The sequence below is a fragment of the Carcharhinus amblyrhynchos genome, chromosome 26 (genome assembly GCF_965287045.1).
Source record: "Carcharhinus amblyrhynchos chromosome 26, sCarAmb.v2.hapA, whole genome shotgun sequence".
NCBI lineage: Eukaryota > Metazoa > Chordata > Chondrichthyes > Carcharhiniformes > Carcharhinidae > Carcharhinus > Carcharhinus amblyrhynchos.
Genome location: NC_137349.1, coordinates 13538671 through 13559227, shown reverse-complemented (window position 1 = coordinate 13559227; position 20557 = coordinate 13538671). Strand labels below are relative to the sequence as shown.

Below are 20557 nucleotides of genomic sequence, written 5' to 3'. Positions count from 1 at the left end.
AGCAGGGAAAAGCCTGGGAACTACAGGCCAGTTAGCCTCACATCTGTGGTGGGTAAATTGTTGGAAGGTATTTTGAGAGACAGCATGTACAGGCATTTAGAGATGCAAGGACTGATTTAGGGACAGTCAACATGGCTTTGTGAGTGGAAAACCATGTCTCTCAAATTTGAATTTTTTGAAGGGGTGACCAAGAAGGTAGATGAGGGCAGTGCAGTTGATGTTGTCTACGTGGGCTTCAGCAAGGCCTTTGACAAGGTACAGCATGGTAGGTTGTTGCATAAGGTTAAATCTCACGGGATCCAGGGTGAGGTACCTAAATGGATACAAAATTGGCTTCTTAACAGAAGTCAGAGGGCGGTTGTAGAGAGTTGTTTTTCAAACTGGAAGCCTCTGACCAGCGATGTGCCTCAGGGATCAGTACTAGGCCACTGTTATTTGTCATTTATATTAATGATTTGAATGAGAAGTTAGGGGACATGGTTAGTAAATTTGCAGATGACACCAAGATTGGTGGCATGGTGTACTGAGTAAGGTTATCTCCATTCGCAGTGGGATCTTGATCAACTGAGCCAGTGGGCTGGCAGATGGAGTTTAATTTAGACAAATGCGAGATGATGCATTTTGGTAGATTGAACCAGGGCAGGACTTACTCAGTTAATGGTACGGCATTGGGGAGAATTACAGAACAGAGATCTAGGGGTACATGTTCAAAGCTGCTTGAAAGTGAGTCACAGGTCGACAGAGTGGTGAAGAAGGCATTCGGCATGCTTCGTTTTATTGGTCAGAATATTGAAAACAGGAGTTTGGGCATCTTGTTGAAATTGTACAAGACATTTCTTGGTGAGGCCACACTTGGAATACTGTGTGCAATTCTGGTCACCCTATTATTGAAAATATATTATTAAATTACAGTGCAGAAAAGATTTACTAGGGTGCTATCGGGACTTGATGGATTGAGTTATAGGGAGAAGCTGAGTAGACTGGGACTTTTTTCTCTGGAACGTAGGAGGCTGAGGGGTGACCTTGTAGAGGTCTATAAAATAATGAGGGACATAAACAAGGTAGATAGTCAATATCTTTTCCCAAAGGTAGGGAAGTCTAAAACTAGAGGGCATAGGTTTCAGGTGAAAGGGGAGAGACACAAAAGCGTCCAGAGGTGTTATGTTCATTTTTCACGAGACTCTTCCATCCTTGATGCAAAGGCAAACACCAACCGCTGTCCGATTCAAACGTTCTTTATTCTTCTTACATATGCAAGCTGGCAAGCCTTTGCTACGTAACTTCCACTCAGTGCTGGGAGTCAGGTAGCAAAGGCGTGCTCAATAACGGGGCAGTCCCCCTTTATATATTTTTACAATCCTCGTGGTCACATGCGGTCTGATGCTATCACAAGACACCCTTTATTCTAGTCAGGTTAACCATATCTAAGGTTGTAATATGGTTATGTTGAAAGAAAGAGAACTGTTAATGGGTAAGTTCATTAATCATAGATGTCTTAAGCTTGTCATTTTGAAATCAATTCACAGCAGGCTAAAGTTATTTATGCCTTTCATATGCCAAACTGCTGGTTTAGCAAGTTTTGCAAAAGCTCATAGTTGCGTGAGATATTAACCCCTAAATGTCTGAGGGGCAGTTTTTCACAGAGGGTGGTGAGTATCTGGAACAAGCTGCCACAGGTGGTAGTAGAGGCGGGTACAATTTTATCTTTTAAAAATCATTTAGATAGTTACATGATTACTATGGGTATAGAGGGATATGGGCCAAATGCAGACAATTGGGACTAGTTTAGGGCTTTTAAAAAAAAAAGGCAGCATGGACAAGCTGGGCCGTAGGGCCTCTTTCCATGCTGTAAACCTCTGACTTTATGTTATGAAAGAATTTGAAAGTTGTTGTTCGGTGCTGCATTGTTAGAGGTATGGACTATCTGTTGGGACTTTACACTGAACTCTGTGTTCAGGTGGATGTTAAAGGTCCCATGGCACTATTCTGAGAAGAGCAGAAAGTTCTCCTAGTTTCCTAAATAGCATTTTGGTCTCGTTGCACTTACAAAAAAAAGAACAGATTAACTGGTCTTTCCTTTTTGTAGCATGCTATTATGAGAAAAATGGATGCCATTTTTGTCCATATGAGTCACCTCAAAATAAATTCATTATATTTGAAGTACAGGGACCTGGGATGTATCTGCATAAATCATTGAAGGTGGCAGGGCAGGTTGAGAAAGTAGTTGAAAAGGCAAATAGACTTTATGTATGAGGTGTACTGTGCAAATGCAAGGAAGTCATGATGAACCTTTATGGAATACTGGTTTGCCTTAACTGGATTTTTGTGTCCAACTCTGGACATTGCACTTTGGAAAGGACAGGAAAGCTTTAGGGAGAGTGTGGAAAAGATGTGCAAGAATGGTGGTGAGGGTGAGTAGATGGCAACATGGAGGTTTTTTTTTACAGGCAGTGGTTAAGATCTGATATACACAGCCTGACTGTGCAGTGGAGAAAGACTCGATCGTGGATTTCAAAGGCCATTGGATAAGGACTTGAGAGGGAAAATTTGAAGGAAAGTTGGTAGGAGTGGGATTAGGTGAATAGCTTTTGTAGAGAATTGGCACGAACACAGTGAGCCAAATGGCTTCCTCCTGCCCTGTAGCCATTCTATGATTCTATAAATGGAACTTATTAATGTGTGTGTCGGGTTGTTGATGGTCATTGGCAGTTATTGAATAAATTTTACAGCTGCTGCAACATTTATTGTAAATCATAATGTTTTTCACTTTCTTTCCAATTCCTCCATCCCTCCCGTTCCATCCACAGATTCCATGGGTTGGAATGTTGCTTGAGCCATTGGGTGGCCAGGGATAATGCCCATCCCATCTCTGGTTTCTTGTCCTGCTCTAATATGGTGGTATACCCAAGTTCAGAAGCCTGTGGCACAGTGGTACTGCTGCTTGCAAGATAGCAAGTGGTTGGAATTTGCTTAATCCAAGGAGTTGTTGGTCATGTTGATGGCATGGCACTCTGTGAGAGGTGTGGACTTGGATGTCCCAGTGGTTGGATAGTTCTTAATGAAATCTGAACTTTCCCCAGAATTTAATTTTCCCATTGTTTGGCTTCTGGGCCATGCAAAGGTTTCAACGCATGTTCTAAAATTCAAGTTGCTTCACTTACTTGCTCTAAATAAGAAAAGTTACCTACCAAACATAAATCTGCACACACTATAATCCTCGAACCTGGTGTTGTATGAAATAAATGGTGTCTAATGGATATTGCTGGCCTTTGCTTTGGAAATACTACAGGCTGATGCAGACAGAATCTTCTTGAAGTCTGATTAAAAATCTGGGTAGCGCTGTGGTTAGAACTGATGCCTGACAGCGCCAGGGACCCGGGTTTGATTCCTGGCTTGGGTCACTTTGTGTGGAGTCTGCATGTTCTCCCTGAGCCTGTGTGGGTTTCCTCCGGGTGCTCCTGTTTCTTTCCCACAGTCTGAAAGATGTCCTGGTTGGGTGCATTGGCCATGCTAAATTCTCCCTTTCTGTACCCAAATTGACACCCAAGTATGGCAACTGGGGGATTTTCACTTACCTCATTGCAGTGTTAATGTAAACGTATTTGTGACACTGATAAATAAACTTAAAACCTAACCATGATTGACTCAAGCTAAAGACTAATTTAAGAAGCAAGCAAATTCAGCAGATACAACGGTTAAAAATTACAAATCATTTTATCTATACCATGTGGACTTCAGTGGACCAAGATGGCAGCTCACCACCACCTTCTAAGATGCTGACCTAGTCACAGGTCCCGTTAAGGAATTAAAGAAAAGTTCAAATAACAAGATCTCTTGATTAGGTTTTAGATAACATACACCTTTGCAGTTGTGGAGCTCTGGCTCACTGAATGAAACAGCTCAAAAAGAGTTAACTTGTTCATTGTGCCTGTGCTGCCTTTTTGATGAACAAATTAGTCCTCCTCCCTTACCTTGCAAATATTTCTTGTTTGTATATTTATCCAATTGCCTTTGAAAGTTATTATTAAATCTGCTATGACCATCCTTTCAGACAGTGTGTTCCAGATCATCATCATATGCTGAGCACAGAAATTTCTACCAGTATTTATCTGATTGAATCAGCCTGCAGAAAGCTAGGCCTGCCTCTCGTATGGCTATAAGATATGTCAATCAAGACAAAGTAGAATAGGGGTGCTCAGATTCCGTGGTTGACCGGTAGTGATACCCTTAGCTTTCCTTTTTTGCAAATGTGGTTTCCCACTGAATGCTGAATTACCAGATCAAATAATCTAACCAGCTTCCCACAGACATTATGGCTCCATTCTCAGCTTGCGGGCTGGAGAGAAATAACAGCTTACATTTTAGCACTAACAAGTTAGAAAATTACATCTATATACAGTGTTATAATTTGAAACATGACGGGTTTGCCGTGTTACAACAGGCTCTATTACTCCACTACTGCATGCTGGCGTGCTTAGAGCGAAGTATAGGCTAGCATGAATCTTGACTGCTCCATTTACAGGGCTACAGTGGATTACAAAGGATAGACAACACAGAAGTAGGCCATTCAGCCCACCCACTCTATGCTTCACTCAAGCTTCACCCTGGATTTTTACTAGAGAAACTCACAATTCCCTTCTCCTTCATGCTTGTCTAACCTCCCCTTGAATACATGTGTTATTTGTTTCAACCATTATGTGGCAGGAAGTTCCACATTCTCACTACAGGGTAAAGAAGTTACCTAAATTGCTAGTAGCAGGCACTAATATAAAAATAAAATACTGTGGGTGTTCGAAATCTGAAATAAGACCTGAAAATGCTGGAAAGAATCAGCAGGTCTGGCAGTCTGGAGTGAGGAATCTAACTCTGTTTCTCTCTTCACAGATGCTGCCAGAGCTGCTGAGTCTTGCCAACATTTTCTGTTTCTATTAATAGTAGTAGACTTGTGTTCAGCTTTTAAAAGCTCTCCATCTCAGATTTCTTATGGGTGCCAGTGCCCTTCTTCCAAGTTTTCTGGCTTCCTGTAGGTGCTTTCCCACCCAGAGGTGCTTCCATGGCCTTCCCAAAGTACGTGTTATGAAGCGAGTATCTGTGCAGGCAACTCCTCAGGCGACCTTAATCTTGTTCTTGAGAAATATTCACGTGCGCACTTTCAAACAGAGGGAGGAATCACAAGTTACCATTGACATCTTTATCTTAATCTGTTACCCCGGTGACATCCAAAGATGTTGATGACACACAGCTCTGCATCGTCTCTCTCGACCCTTCCAGTGTCTTTGTGTTGTCAAACTTGTCTGATACCCAGCTGTAATGGGTTGCAATCTCCTCCAGCCAAACATTGGTAAGATAGAAGAGCTGCCTTTTTGGTCCATCACAAATTTGGCACTGATTCCACATAGGTGACAATGAACTCCCACATTCTGCAGCTGGCACACATCATCTGCCCTGCTATCTTCCTAGTGTTTAATTCATTAATTGTTTTACTGATTACACTTTAGTGTCGCCAGTTCTGCCTGTGCTTTTATTCATAGAATCCCAGCAGTGCAGAAGGAGGCCATTTGGCCCATCGAGTCTGCACGGAGAACAATTCCACCCAGGCACTAGTCCCATAGCCCCACGTATTCACCATACTAATCCCCCTTATACTAAGGGGCGATTTATCGTGGCCAATTAACCTGATCACATCTTTTAGACTGTGGGGGGAAATCAGAGCACCCAGAGGAAACCCATGCAGACATGGGTAGAAAGTGCAAACTCCACACAGGCAGTCACCCAAGGCTGGAATTGAACCTGGGTCCCTGGCGCTGTGAGGCAGTAGTGCTAACCACTGTGCCACCATGCCGGCCATATTTTTATTCTTATTTCAATAATTGTTCTACTTAACCCGATTGAGATTCTCCCGTTGAGATAAATAGAAAATACTCACCAACCAATCTAATAAGCTTCACCACTGTTAGTGAGCCAAAACCAAATAACCAAAATTTTGAAAGATAAATGAGAAAAAAATACTCCACAACCAATCAACTACCTGTTTTCCTGAGAAATTACTTGATATTTTATCTCAGTGTAGTCAGTATTTTTTTGTTGAAATATACTTGATTCAAATAAAGTCTGAAATATGCATTACAAAACATTTCAAATTGTTATAACAGTCAAATGCAATGATATTTACATTTTCTCCAATAATCAAGTTGCACTCAGGTGTTTCAGTTCAGTACTGGGAACATCACATATTTCAATATTTTCATTATAGAGAATAGAATTTTTTGCAACATACCGATGTATATGGTTTGTACTCTGAGGTGCCTCAATAAATTTGCTTAGATTTAGGATTATGCGCACAGTCTGAGGGGTTTTAACTGGTTACCGGCTGCTCAGTGTACATTGGTTAAAAGGCCTTACACAGTGAGTAGACTTCCTTCATTCTAACTTGGTGGCAGCTGCCTCAAACTTGAGTACGTCCCTCAGCACAAAGCCCTGGACCTTGGAATGTGCCAGTCTGCAACACTTGTTCGAGGACATGTCTTTGCACTGGAAGATAAACATGTTTCAGGCAGCCTAGGAGCATCTTTCGTTGTCCAGCAGCAGTTGATGTTTGTCCCAGGGAACAGCGTTTCAGGGCTGCTCGAGATGAACATCAACAAATATCATCACATTTCTTTCCAGATGTCCTTTGCGAAGAAAGGTATATTTCACAAGGAGGTGTGCGAGTGTCTCTTTCTTCCTTCCCAAACACAACTCAACCAGTAAGCCATCATTTCTGTGAGTTTTACTCATCTCAAATGGCTTGACGGCTCTAGTCAGCTCATCCAGAGATAGTGATTTGTCCAGGCTCTCTCTCTCTCTGTTGTCTAAGACCTCTGAGATAGACAACAGGGAGAACACAAGAACATGAGAAATAGGACTGGGAGCAGCGCTGTCTGTTGATTTCTAGTCATACAGTCCAGTATAGGAGGATTTGCTGATCCTCAATGTCAAATTGCGATGACTTTACTGACCCATCTTCCTTCAGGCTGCTGAGCACAGAGCTCTGTGTGTGCACATTTTGGAAGAAGAAACACAGCAAGTTTCATCCTGCTCAATGGAGCGGACTCTGGACTGGAAGATGACCTTGGAGGCCTCCAAGGCAGAAAAAGCCTTGCTGGTTCTTACCTCCTGGAGATCTGCCTTCGCATCAACTGCAGCTGGAGTAGATTCTGCATGCTTTTCTGGAGTCAGGACGCATCTCCGACCTCTTTCTCGCCTCCTGGATTCCTTTAAGGATGAATAATCTCTTAATGTTTCCTTTGATTGTTTCCCACCCGAGTGATGGCGAGTCAGAAGTGTTTCATGATTCTCTGACCTTTGTGATAATCCGTTTTGAGTTCCTCGAGGTTCTCTGGCGTCAACAGTTTTATATTCAGCTTTTATGTCCCCCTGCCCATCCTTTGGTTAACTTGTCGGTGACAGTTGGCTAATCGGTGGAGTGGTTAGAGAAGAACACCAGCTTGCCATCGGTGGACCCGACCGTCAACGCAGAGGACACAAACAGGACACGCAGTTGATCAAAGCGTAGGACGTGCACATGCCTGTGAAAAGGAAGGACAGGCATGGCAAGATTCGGGAACCATGGAAGACCGGACAATTGTGAGTCTAGTCAAAAAAAAGTGCATACATAAGATCTAAACAACTTAAAACTGATGAAGCACTTGAAGAATACAGGGAAAGTAGAAAAGAGCTCAGACAGGGAATTAGGAGGGTAAAAAGAGGTCGTGAAGTGTCCTTGGTAGGTAGGATTGAGGAGAATCCTGCCTATTAAGGCAGGCATTTTATACATATCTTAAAACTAGAGGGTAGCTTGAGAAAGAGTTGGTCCATTCAAAGACAAAGGAGGGAAATTGTGCGTAGAATCAAAGGAGGTGGGTGAGATCCTTAATGAGTACTTTGCATCGGTATTCACAAAGGAGCAGGACACTTTAGATTGATGCTGGCTTGGAGGGGTATGAAAATTGTCTACGGCAAGTCACCATTACGAGGGAGGAAGTGTTAGGTATATTAGAAAGCATTAAGGTGGACAAATCCCCAGGGCTACGTTTCCTCTTAAAATTGTTATTGGTCACAGTTATTCAGCATGCTTCATTATCTGCTCCCTCATCTTGCATTGAATGTTCTCTTGTGATAGAAATGGGAAAGTATCGTCTGGTGTGCTGGGGCCTTCACCTTTTGATTCAGAAGCTTTGTCTTTTTTGGCAGCATCTTGTGCTGTGATGTTGTTAAGGACATGTGAACCTCCATTGTGATTACCTTGTTTTTTGCTCTGCCACTGATGTTTTGAGCATACCCACTGCTCCGTTTTGGGCAGGCTTTGTTAAGATGGTCGGCCTCCCCAAACAGGATGTAGCATTTGCTTCCTTGGTTGCATGTCCCTCTGGCATGCAGTTTCTGCAGTTGTGGGATGACTCCCATTTGAATCCATTGTCAAGGCCACTTTTACCTGGCATTTGCTTGTCCAAATTTCAAAACTAACTTTCACTTCAGTACTGTTCCCGTTCAGCTTGACGTACCTGGCAAGGAACATGATTATGCCTACCTCAGTGATGTGGGGATTGTACATACGGAATGTAACTAGCAGTTCTGCGACAATAGAGGGAACAGAAGTTCCACAGTCTGGATGGAGAGGTGCCCTGGTCTCTTTTTTCCTTCCTTGAAGGCCTTCAGAAGTTTGATGCATCCTGCAATGCATTTGAAGACCACGTCAAAATAGCCATCACTGGGCAAGTCTTGCAAGCAGATGATGTCTGCTGCATCAATCCTGTAGCACTCGGAACAGCACCCGCTTCATGAGGTAGGTTTGATCCACAGGCGAGCCTCCTCCCAATGTCTTCAGTGTTACTCAGAGTGTTCTGCACCCCTTGGCCTGGAAAGACAGTTGCAGCCATAGCTCTGACATTTAGCCGTGTTCTGCTGCATTAGGTTCAAGCCAGAAACTTGATGAGGATCACAGCCGATTTTTTTTTTAACTCCATTCTTGAAGTTAAAAAGCCACTGCATAGAGTGGACCAGCCAAGGCCAAAGCCATCTCCTTGTTTGCTGCAGAAACCAAATTCAAAGTAAATCCAATTCATGGTCCCCACAAGAGAGATGCACCAGATCTAACACTAGATTTTAGCCAAATGGCCAAGAAATGCAGTCAGTCTGCTTGGGGTATTGTTCTTTAGATTCTGGTAGCCCTGTACTACCCCATCCAAGTGGTTATTCCATATCTGTTAATCTGTATATGCTGTTCACCAGTCCCCCCACCATATGTATTTTCAATTAGGAGTCCTTGGATTACATCAAGGCCAGTGACTGATCTGACTCAGCACAGGCTTGAAATCAAACATAGAACATTCTGGTCTGTACAGCTATTCAGTGTTAGCAATGCTGAACCATTGTTGGTGTTTTTAATGCTTGGAATGCAAACTGCTAAAAAAGCCTGCTTGAAGTGGCCTTGGGTTGAATTTTAGAGGCGGCCTAACAGCCTGCTGCTGCAAAGCTAGTGCTACTACAGGCCAGTGCAATCAATCGAATGTTGCACTGCCACTGGATACAATCCAACAGGAAAGGTTTGGCTTTGGGCTATTCAAAAATAGAACTGAGAGAGTTCTAGAGTCAAAGCGATGAAATTTACTCTTCCCTTACCTACCAATGTTTGTCTTGCTCAGTTGGAAAGTGAAGGAGTACTCTATAAACATGGGATTGGGTAAGTGGGCTTAAAAAAAATTTCAATACATTTTAAACCTAGGTAACTTGAGTGTGCTCTTAATGTCTCAAAATATCAGGGTTATTAGATCTGATAGAAAAACGGAAAGTGCTGGAAAATCTCAGCAGGTCTAACAGCACCTTTCGAGAGAAAAACACAACTCGTGTGAGTCTTCAGGAGGTTCAGGTTAAATGATATTCTGGTTGACTAGACACCAAAGGATTGTCAGAAGAGGCTACAGGATTGGGGTTACCTGCCTTAATTTCTTTGTGTCTTTAATCTGCTTGCCTAACAGTCCTGTCTGGCCATGTTCTAGTTTCATAGAATACAGTTGCTGTCCAGTACCCAGTGCAGGTGGGTTTCATTTATATGAAAAAAACTGACTAATAGGTAACTAACTGCCATAATCATAAATTCTTACAGCACAGAAGAAGGTCATTCGATCCATCATGCCTATACTGGCTGTTTGAGTTATCTAATTAGTTCTGCTGTCTGCTTTTTTTTCCCCCCTATAACCCTACACATTCAACTATTTATCCAATTCCTTTTTGGAAGATACTATTGAATCAGTTTCCACCACCCTTTTAGGCACTGCATTCAGTAGGGATGGTTAATTGAAGCACAGCAATGTCCTGAATCTGTGCACTGTTCTGCTGAACAATATTGTGAACTGTGACGGGGCTGGTAATAGACTCCAAAAGGACATCAGCGTCTGGTGGAATGGATCTCACAGAAGGCAAAATTTAATGCAGTGAAAAAGGCAATGTAAAATAAAGGATTTAGTTCAATTCAAACACTTAAGGATCCTGGCTTATAAACAGAGGAAAAGAGCATAAGAGCAAGAAGATTATGATGAATCTTTATAAAACAGTGCTTCTGCCTCAACTGGAATGGTGTAGCCAATTCTGAACACCACAATGTGCAGACATTGAAAAGAATCTGGAACAGATTTGTGAGAGTGCTTCAGGGGATAAGATGCTTCATTTACATGAATCGGTCGGCAAAAGTGGATCTGCCCTCCTTCGAGAAGAGGAAATTGAGAGGAGAAATTTTTATTCTTTCAGGAGGTGTCACTGATGAGGCCAACCTTTATGTTGCCCATTCCCAAATGCCCTTAAGATGGTGCCAGCAGCTCGCCTTGAACTGCTATAGTGAAGATAAACAGCGTCATTAGGGAGGATTTTGACTCATTGATTCTGACAGTGAAGAAATGGCAATATAATTCAGAGTTACGATGTTGCATGGTTTGAAGGGAATTTGCAGGTTGTGGTATTCCGTACATCTGTTGTACTTGTCCTTTTGAGGTGGTAAAGGTCTCCAGTTTGGAAGATGTTGTCGAAGGAGCCTTGGTGAGTTGTTGCAGTGCATCCTATAGAAGGTACACACTGCTATCACTGTATGTTGGTGATGGAGTGAGTGTTGAAGATGATGGATGGTGTGCAGCCAATCAGGCTACTTTGCCCTTAATGGTGATGAACATCTTGAGTGCTGTTGAGTTGCATTCATCCAGGTAAGTGGAGAGTATTCCATCACATTCTGGACTTCTGGACAGGCTTTAGGGATTCAGGAGGGGTGTTACTCGCTGCAGAATCTGCAGCTTCTGACTTGCTCTTGTAGCCACAGTATTTATATGGTTGATCTAATTCAGTTTCTGGCCAATGATTAACCACACCCCACCACCCCCCACCTAGGGTGTTGATAGTGGAGGATTTAGTGATGGTAATGCCATTGAGTGGAAGGGATGATGATTGGATTATCTATTGTTAGAGATAGTCATTGCCTAGCACTTGTGTGACGAATGTTACTTGCTGCTTGTCACCCACATCTGACATTGTCCAAGTCTTTCTGCATAGGCAGGCAATGCTATTATCTATTGTAACCATTTCACAATTCTAGCAGAGTTTTCCTCATTTCCTAATTAGTGATCCTTCACCCAAGACCACCAAAAAGAGATTATTAACTGATCATTTAGTGCCATACTGATCATGTGATCATTCTTGGTGGTTGGGTTTGATTTGAGATGGCACCAGTGTGGTTGCCTTTCTTTACTGATTGTGGTCTGTGAGCTAGTAAGTTCAGGATCTGACTGCAAAAGGAGCTTGATGTAGATCAATTACTATTGATTTCTTTTGGCCCTTCAATATTGCAGGCCGTGTTCTTGATGCCAGTCATAGAGCCCAACATCTATACAGATCAGAGATCATACCTTGGATCTTCTGGTCCTTAATTCTTTAAAGCTTCTCTAAACTAATTAATCATTTTTGACACGAGACGGAGTAGCCAATGTTGGTAAGGTACTTTAACAGTGTGGAGCCTTTTCCTGTTCTTATCCAACATTCACACTTTCTTCCAGCTGGAAACAATTGGTAGAGAGAATCTTTACTGATGCTGTTTTTCCTTGGTATTCAAGGAGCCTCTTGGAACATGTTCTACATCTGTTCTGGCTGCCGTCCACTAACTTGCTCAGGCCCGTTAAGGAACAAAGCTGGCAATTCCTCATCTGTGTTCCCCTGTGCTCAGCATTAGCCCATTTGGGACACAAGAAATGCTCCTTTATTGGTTTCAGTTGTACCCTACAGACGCTCGATTTTAAGTGATGAAAGAATTGTGTTGTGTGTAACGCAATGCAGGATGAAAATTTCTTCATGGATAGCCTGGAGCAGGCATGATAAACCCATTGATGTGAAGAGGGTTTTGTAAGTTCAAAATTTGAGAACGGGAGGAAGCCATTCAGCCCCTCTTGCATCGGTTCCATAATTCCCAGTGCTATTGCCTAAAAACAATCCAGCTGCGTTTTGATATTTTCTGTTGAACATGGTTGCAACAGTTTTTTAGGAAGGGAGTTGCAGGAGTAACTTGGAACTTTTATTTTTGGTGATCCTTGCAGGCTCTTATTGATTTAATTCAAGCTCAGTACCTTGTGCTTGTATCACCATCCAGTCTCAACAGCCTGCAACTCCCGGGCAGCACCTCAAACCGTTGGTACATCCCCGCCTTTATCTCACTCCATCATCAATGATAGAACCTTCAGCTGTGTCTGCCCTGAGCTTATAGAATTCAACTCTTCTGGTTTGCCATCTTGATATTACTCTGCAAATTTATAAACCCATTAATTACAGTAACTATTTTACTATAGTTTACAGTAACTATAGACAGTGATACTGAAGGATCTAACATTGTTCTATTAAAGAAGTCTATACTACTGCAATGGCTCACTGAGAAAATTCACAAGCTTCTCAACAGTCACCGATGGGCAATAAATGCAACCTTCCCATCAGTGCCCAGATAAGTTGTTAATTTTAAATCTGAGATTAATGTATTTTTGTTATCTAAAAGTATTGAGGGGTGTGGGGCAAAAGTGGGAATATGAAGTTAGGTTGCAGATTTCATTCAATGGCAGAACAGGCTTGAGTCTTTACATGACTCCTTTTGTCCCTGTGTACCTAATGAGAGTGGAACTTGGTTACACAAAGTGTCATTGCCCAGGAGGCCATCAAGGAGCAGTCAGATTTTAGCTGTCTAGTGATTTAGCTCTGAGGCTATAAACAGTACAGTGCTGGGCAGAACAGGCTCCAAGTGTCTAAATGAAACGTGTGCAGAATCCTATACAATGGCTAATGCCATCTGGCTCAGTGACAGCACAGTAGCTCATTTCAATTGTGCTGATTGTATTGTGTTAACAGCTACCCACCCCACTTCACAATACAGCTGTAATATTGCAATTGTTCCCAATTTAGAGCAATTTGAGTGGGGGGGGAGAGTGTGAGAGTGTGTGTGTGTGTGTATGCACATTGTAATGCTGTGCCTGAATGTTCAGTCTCAGTTTGCAGAAAAACTCAGTTTGTGTAATGTTATAGAAATTAGTGTTGCATGTATGTGTCTGTGTTCATTATATGTTTATCTCTGCTTCTCCAGAATAAGGGAGTGTCTTATGTGACCTGTTACTGCCTCTTTGGAGAGGGATTTATTTATCAAATTTTTGAGCAGTGAGGTCTCACATTTAAGCGACATCCTCAAGATAAAATGTAGTGTGCAATTCTGAAGGAAATCTTTCAACCCTGAATCATGGCTGTGACAGATCAGAACTAGTGTTCCAGAAAGGCCCGTATATTTGTAAATTTCTTTGTCGATTTGAGTCTAACTGAATTTTAAAAAAATTCTAAAACTAACAAGTTTATTAAAGATAAACAAACAGCTTGGCTTCATTGAGGAAACAGGCGCCAAATAAATTTTTTATTAGTGCACCGTGGACACCTTGTGAAGATCTGGTCAATTTGAATATGCCATGCTATCCCAAAATCACAGCAATACAATTCATGTACCAGGTCATGTTAGTCCGGTGGGGTGGTCAGCATCTGATGGCAGTATTAGATTGGTACAGTTGAGGGCAGTGTGTGTTGTGTAGGATTAGGGAGTGAGGTGTGTGCATCAGGGAGATAGTTCTCCTTTCCAGATGTGGAGAATTTGAGTAGGTTTAGTGTCAGTTAAACAGTCGTCTTAGCACAAGAACAAAATACTGCAGATGCTGGCAATCTGAAATAAAAACAGATGCCAGATATAAGCAGGTCAGGCAGCATCTGTGGAGAGAAAATCTATGTTAACATTTCTGGTGTCTCAGCTTACATCAGAATACCTTGGTAACACCTTCATCTGAGTGTAGAGGTTTGTAAAGTTTAGTCCCTACAGGCTGGAGTTTCTTTGCCTTGCCCAGGCTGATGATTCAGTGCAGTACTGACAGATTGTTGCCCTTGAGGTGATAACTTCAAGTGAGGCCTCATTTGGTTCTCGGTGATTTGGGTGAATTTTAGAGATCCTGTACCGTAAGCCCTAGCTATCAGTCATGGTTATGTTCCTAAAAATTACCACCTTAGTGGATCAGCTTTATGCAATAGCAGAATACTGCAGATGCTGGAATCCAAAACAAAACTGAAAGCTGGTGGCATCCATAGGGAGAGAAAACTGAGTTAATTTTTTGAGTTTGTGAACTCCTTAACTGAAGAGAAAGAGAAATGTGATTATATATAGGATGGGGGCGGGCAGAACAGTGATTAGTGCAAGCTTGGAGGGATTGCAACAAAGATGTAGCAAAACATAATAAGTGACAGCCCCAGTGGAGGAGAGAGAGTTTTTGCATGGGAACAAAAATTTGGGATAAAGAGGAAGAGGGTAGGTAAAGAAACGATAGGTCCACTCAAGTTCAGTGGAGGGAATTTGTGTGCGGAGCCATATGAGATGGGTGAGGTCTTTTAATGAGTCCTTTGCGTCAGTATTCATGAAAGAGAAGGATATGGTGAGAGTAGAAAGGAGGATGAAGACATTTTAGGACATGTTGAGATAAAAAGGGAGGAGGTATTGGAGATTTTGAAAAACATTAAGGTGGACAATCCCCAGGGTCAGTTAGGATCTCCCAGAATACTGAGAGGCGAAGTACCAGAGGATTGGAGAGTAGCTAACATCCTTCCCCTGTTTAAGAAGGACAGAAGAGACAATCTGTGAAATTACAGGCGTGTGAGCCTTACGTCAGTGACGGGGAAATTATTGGAGAAAATTCTTAGGGACCGGATGTACTCTCATCTGGAAGAGAATAGGCTTATTTGACTAGGGCAGGACAGTGGATGTTGCATACATGGACTTTAGTAAAGCCTTTGATAAGGTTCCTCATGGCTGATGCAGAATGTGAAGTTGAATGGGATCCGAGGTGAGCTGGGAAGATGGATATAAATGAAACTGGCTTGAGGATAGAATGATGTGGAGATGCTGGTGTTGGACTGGGGTAAGCACAGTGAGAAGTCTCACAACACCAGGTTAAACTCCAAACAGGTTTATTTGGCAGCACAAGCCTTTGGAGTCTCAGACTCCTTCAGGTGAGTGAAGAGTTGTGTTCACAAACAGGGCGTATATAGACACAAACTCAATTTACAAGATAATGGTTGGAATGCGAGTCTTTACAGGTAACCAAGTCTTAAACGTTTAGACAATGTGAGTGAACAGAGGGCCAAGCACAGTATTGTCTCCAGCCAACTCAGTTAATGAGATTTTGCAAACCCAGGCAAGTCGTGGGGGTTACAGATGGTGTGACGTGAACCCAAGATCCCGAAAGAGGCCTTCTTCGTGTGTGGAACTTGGCTATCGGTTCTGTGTTCTTGTGTCGTGAAGGCAGCCTTGGAGAACAGTTGCCCAAAGATCAGAGGCTGATTGTCCGTGATTGCTGAAATGTTCCCTGACTGGAAGGGAAAACTCCTGCCTAGTGATGGTCGAGTAGTGTTCATTCATCCATTGTTGTAGGGGAGACCTTGCAGACACTATGTGCGTGGAGATGCCAGCATAGCCGACATCTCCCCAATGTACCATGCCTCGGGACATCCTTCCCTTTAGCGTATCAGGTAGACAATGTTGGCCAAGTTGCAAGAGTATGTACCATATACCTGGTGAAACATAGAACAGTACAGCACAGTAAGGCCCTTTGGCCTTCGATGTTGTGCCGAGTTACGTCCGAACCCAAGATCAAGCTATCCCACTCCCTATCATTCTGGTGTGACCCGTGTGCCTATCCAATAACTGTGTGAAAGTTCCTAAAGTGTCCGACTCCACTATCACAGCAGGCAGAATATTCCACACCTCAACCACTCTGAGTAAAGAATCTACCTTGGACATCCCTCCTATATCTCCCACCATGAACCTTAAGGTTATGCTCCACAGTAACAGCTACATCCACCCCAGGAAGTAGTCTCTGCATGTCTACTCTATCTATCCCCCGCATCATCTTATAAACCTCTATTAAGTCGCCTCTCCTCCTCTGCTCTAAAGAGCAAAGCCCTAGCTCCCTCGACCTTTCCTCATAAGACCTACCTACCAGGCAGCATCCTGATAAATCTCTTCTGCACTCTCTTCAATGCTTCCACATCGTTCTTACAGTGAGGTGACCAGAACTGCACACAATATTCCAGATGTGGTCTCACCAAGGTCCTGTACAGTTGCAGCGTAACCCCATGGCTCTTAAACTCAATAAATGCAAACACACTACAGGCCGCCTTCACGGCTTTAGCCACTTGAGTAGCAACCTTCAGAGGTCTGTGGATATGAAGCCCAAGATCTCTCTGTTCCTTCACATTCCACAGAACCCTGCCATTGACCCTGTAATCTGCATTCAAATTTGTCCTTCCAAAATGAATCACCTTGCACTTGTCAGGGTTAAACTCCATCTGCCACTTTTCAGCCCAGCTCTGCATCCTATCAATGTCTCTTTGCAGCCTATGACAGCCCTCCACCTCATCCACTACTCCTCCAATCTCGATGTCATCAGCAAATTTACTAACCCACCCTTCAGCCCTCTCTTCCAAGTCATTGATAAAAATCACAAATAGCAGTGGACCCAGCACTGATCCCTTAGGTATACCCTGGTAACTGGCCTCCAGTCTGAAAATATTCCCTCCACCACCATCCTCTGTCTTCTATGAGACAGCCATTTACTTACCCAATCGGCCAAATTTCCTTCTATCCCACACCTCCTTACTTTCTTCATGAGCCGACCATGGGGAACCTTCTTAAATGCCTTACTAAATCCATGTATACGACATCAACTGCTCTACCTTCATCTACACACTTAGTTACCTGTTCAAAGAATTCAATCAAATTTGTGAGGCAGGACTTACCCCTCATGAAACTGTGCTGACTATCCCAGATTAAACTGCATCTTTCCAAATGGTCATAAATACTATCTCTCAGGACCTTTTCCATGAACTTACCGACCACCGAAGTAAGACTAACTGGCCTATAATTACCAGGGTCGTTCCTGTTTCCTTTCTTGAAGAGAGGAACAACATTTGCCACTTTCCAATCGTCTGGCATAATCCCCGTGGACAGTGAGGACCCAAAGATCAAAGCTAAAGACTCCGCAATCTCATCCCTTGCCTCCCAAAGTATCCTAGGATGTATCCCATCTGGCCCAGGGGACTTAACAACCCTCGGGTTTTTCAAAATTGCTAATACATCTTCCCTCAGAACATCTACCTCCTCCATCCTATCAGCCTGTATCTCTCACTCATCCTTGAAAACATGACTCCTTTCCTTAGTGAACACTGAAGAAAAGTATTCATTCAACACCTCACCTATCTGTTCTGACTCCACGCACAAGTTCCCACTACTATCCTTGACTGGCCCTAACCTCACCTTGGCCATTCTTTCATTTCTCACGTAAGAGTAAAAAGCCTTGGGGTTTTCCTTTATCCAATCCGCCAAGCACTTCTCATGCCCCCTCCTAGCTCTCCTAAGCCTTTTTTTTAACTCATTCCTAGCTACCTTGTAACTGTCAAGCGATCCAACTGAACCTTGCTTTTTTTCACTGTTACGTTGTCCTCACGTGAGATGATGGTATCCGTATCAATGATCCGGCACATCTTGCAGAGGTTGCTGTGGCAGGGTTGTGTAGTGTCGTGGTCACTGTTCTCCTGAAGGCTGGGTAGTTTGCTGCAGACAATGTCTGTTTGAGGTTGTGCAGTTGTTTGAAGGCAAGAAGTGTAGGGATGGCCTTGGCAAGACGTTCATCTTCATCAATGACATTTTGAAGGTTTTGGAGAAGATGTTGAAGCTTCTCGCTCTGGGGAAGTACTGGACGACAAAGGGTACTCTGTCTGCTGTGTCCCATGTTTGTCTTCTGAGGAGTGTGTGGTTTTTCGCTGTAGCATGTTGGAACTGTCAATTGATGAGTTGAGCACCATTTTTATTCTTATGAGGGCATCTTGCAGCATCTGGAGGTGTCGGTAACGATCCTCCTCATCTGAGCAGATCTTGTGTATACAGAGGGCTTGTCCGTAAGGGATGGCTTCTTTAATGTATTTGGGGTGGAAACTGGAGAAGTGTAGCATCATGAGGTTATCCGTGGGCTTACGGTATAGTGAGATGCTGAGGTGACTGTCCTTGATGGAGATGCGTGTGTCCAAGAACGCAGGCAATTCCGGAGAGTAGTCCATGGTGAGTCTGATAGTGGGATGGAACTTGTTGATGTCATCATACAGTTGTTTGTGATTGTTCACCATAAGTTCAAAGGAAGAAAATGTCATCAATGTATCTAGCGTATAGCATCGGTTGAAGGTCCTGTACGGTGAAGAGGACTTGTTCGAACCTGTGCATAAAGATGTTGACATTGAGGTGCGAATTTGGTCCCCATGGCTGTCTGTGTGTCTGGATGAAGAACTGGTTTTTGTAGGTGATGACATTGTGGTCCAGGATGAATTGGATGAGCTGTAGAATTGCATCTGAAGATTGGCAATTGTTGCTGTTGAGTACTGAGGCAATTGCAGCAATGCCGTTGTCGTGAGGGATGCTGGTGTAGAGTGCTGAGACATCCGTTGTGATGAGAAGTGCTCTTGGTTCAATGGCTCCATGTGTGCTGAGTTTCTGTAGGAAGCCCATAATGTCGGACAGAAGTTTGGGGTTCTTTGTACAATGGGTTGCAGGAAGCCTTCAATGTGGCTGGAGAGGTTCTCACACAGGATCACGTTGCCTGAAAGGATGGGATGGCCAGGTGTGTTGGCCTTGTGTATCTTCAGGAGGCAGTAGAGGCCTCCTTCTTATTGGACGTAGAGAATAGCAGTGGAAGGGTACTTTTCTAACTGGAGGTCTGACAAGTGATTCCACAAGGAATCCTCAGTGCTGAGATCTCTGTTTGTAACATATATAAATGATTTGGAGAAAAATGTAGGTAGTCTGACATTGCAGATGATACAAGAATTGGGGGAGTAACAGATAGTGAGGAGGATTGTTGGAGGATATAGCAGGATATAAATCAGCTGGAGACCTGGGCCGAAAGATGGCAGATGGAACGTAATCCGGATAAATGTGAGGTGATGCAATTTGGAATGTTTACTGCAGAAGAAAAGTTTACAGTAAATGGTAGAGCCCTTAGAAATATTAGCATACAGCGGGATTTAGGCATGTAGATAGGGCAGCATGGTAGCATAGTGGTTAGCACTGCTGCTTCACAGCTCCAGGGACCTGGGTTCAATTCCTGGTGTGGGTCACTGCCTGTATGAAATTTGCACATTCTCCTCATATCTGTGTGGGTTTCCTCTAGGTGCTCTGGTTTCCTCCCACAGTCCAAAGATGTACAGGTTAGGTTGATTGGCCACGCTAAAATTGCCCTTAGTGTCCTAAGATGCGTAGGTTAGAGGGATTGGGGGTAAAAATGTAGATATATGGGGGTAGGGCCTGGGTGGGATTGTGGTCAGTGTGCAGACTCAATGGGCCAAATAACCTCTTTCTGTGCTGTAGGGTTTCTATATTTCTAGATCCACAGTTCCCTGAAGGTGGCAACTCAGGTGGACAAGGTGGTCAAGAAGGCATATAGCACACTGCCCTTCAGCTTTCAGAGCATTGAGTATAGGAATTGGAAAATATGTGGGGTTGCAGGGATAGGGCCTGGGTGGGATGCTCCGTTGGAGAGTTGGTTCTGACTCGATGGGCTGAATGGCCTCCTTCTGCAGTTCCTTAAAATTGGAAACATAGATGGCTAAGGTGATTAAGAAGGTATTTGGCATGCTTGTCTTCATCAGCCAGGGCATTGAGTACTAGAGTTGGTAAATCATGTTGCATATAAAACCGTGGTTAGTCCGCATTTAAAGTATTGTGTGCAGTTCTGGCCACCACACTACCAGAAGGACATGAAAGCTTTGGACAGATTTCAAAAAAGGTTCACCAGGATTTGCCTGGTCTCAAGGGTGTTGGCTATGAGGAGAGGTTGAATGAACTAGGATTGTTTTCACTGGAAAGGTGGAGGCTGAGGGGACACCTGGTCTACAAAATTGAGACACATATACAGGGTGGTTAGTCAGAGGTTTT

General features: G+C 43.3%; 1 protein-coding gene across 1 annotated transcript in view; it reads left to right on the top strand.

The window, feature by feature from the left end:
- The window catches only part of ell (elongation factor RNA polymerase II), a 149194-nt gene that overhangs the window by 15852 nt on the left and 112785 nt on the right, over nucleotides 1-20557 (top strand). The gene's annotated exons all lie outside the window — the stretch shown is intronic.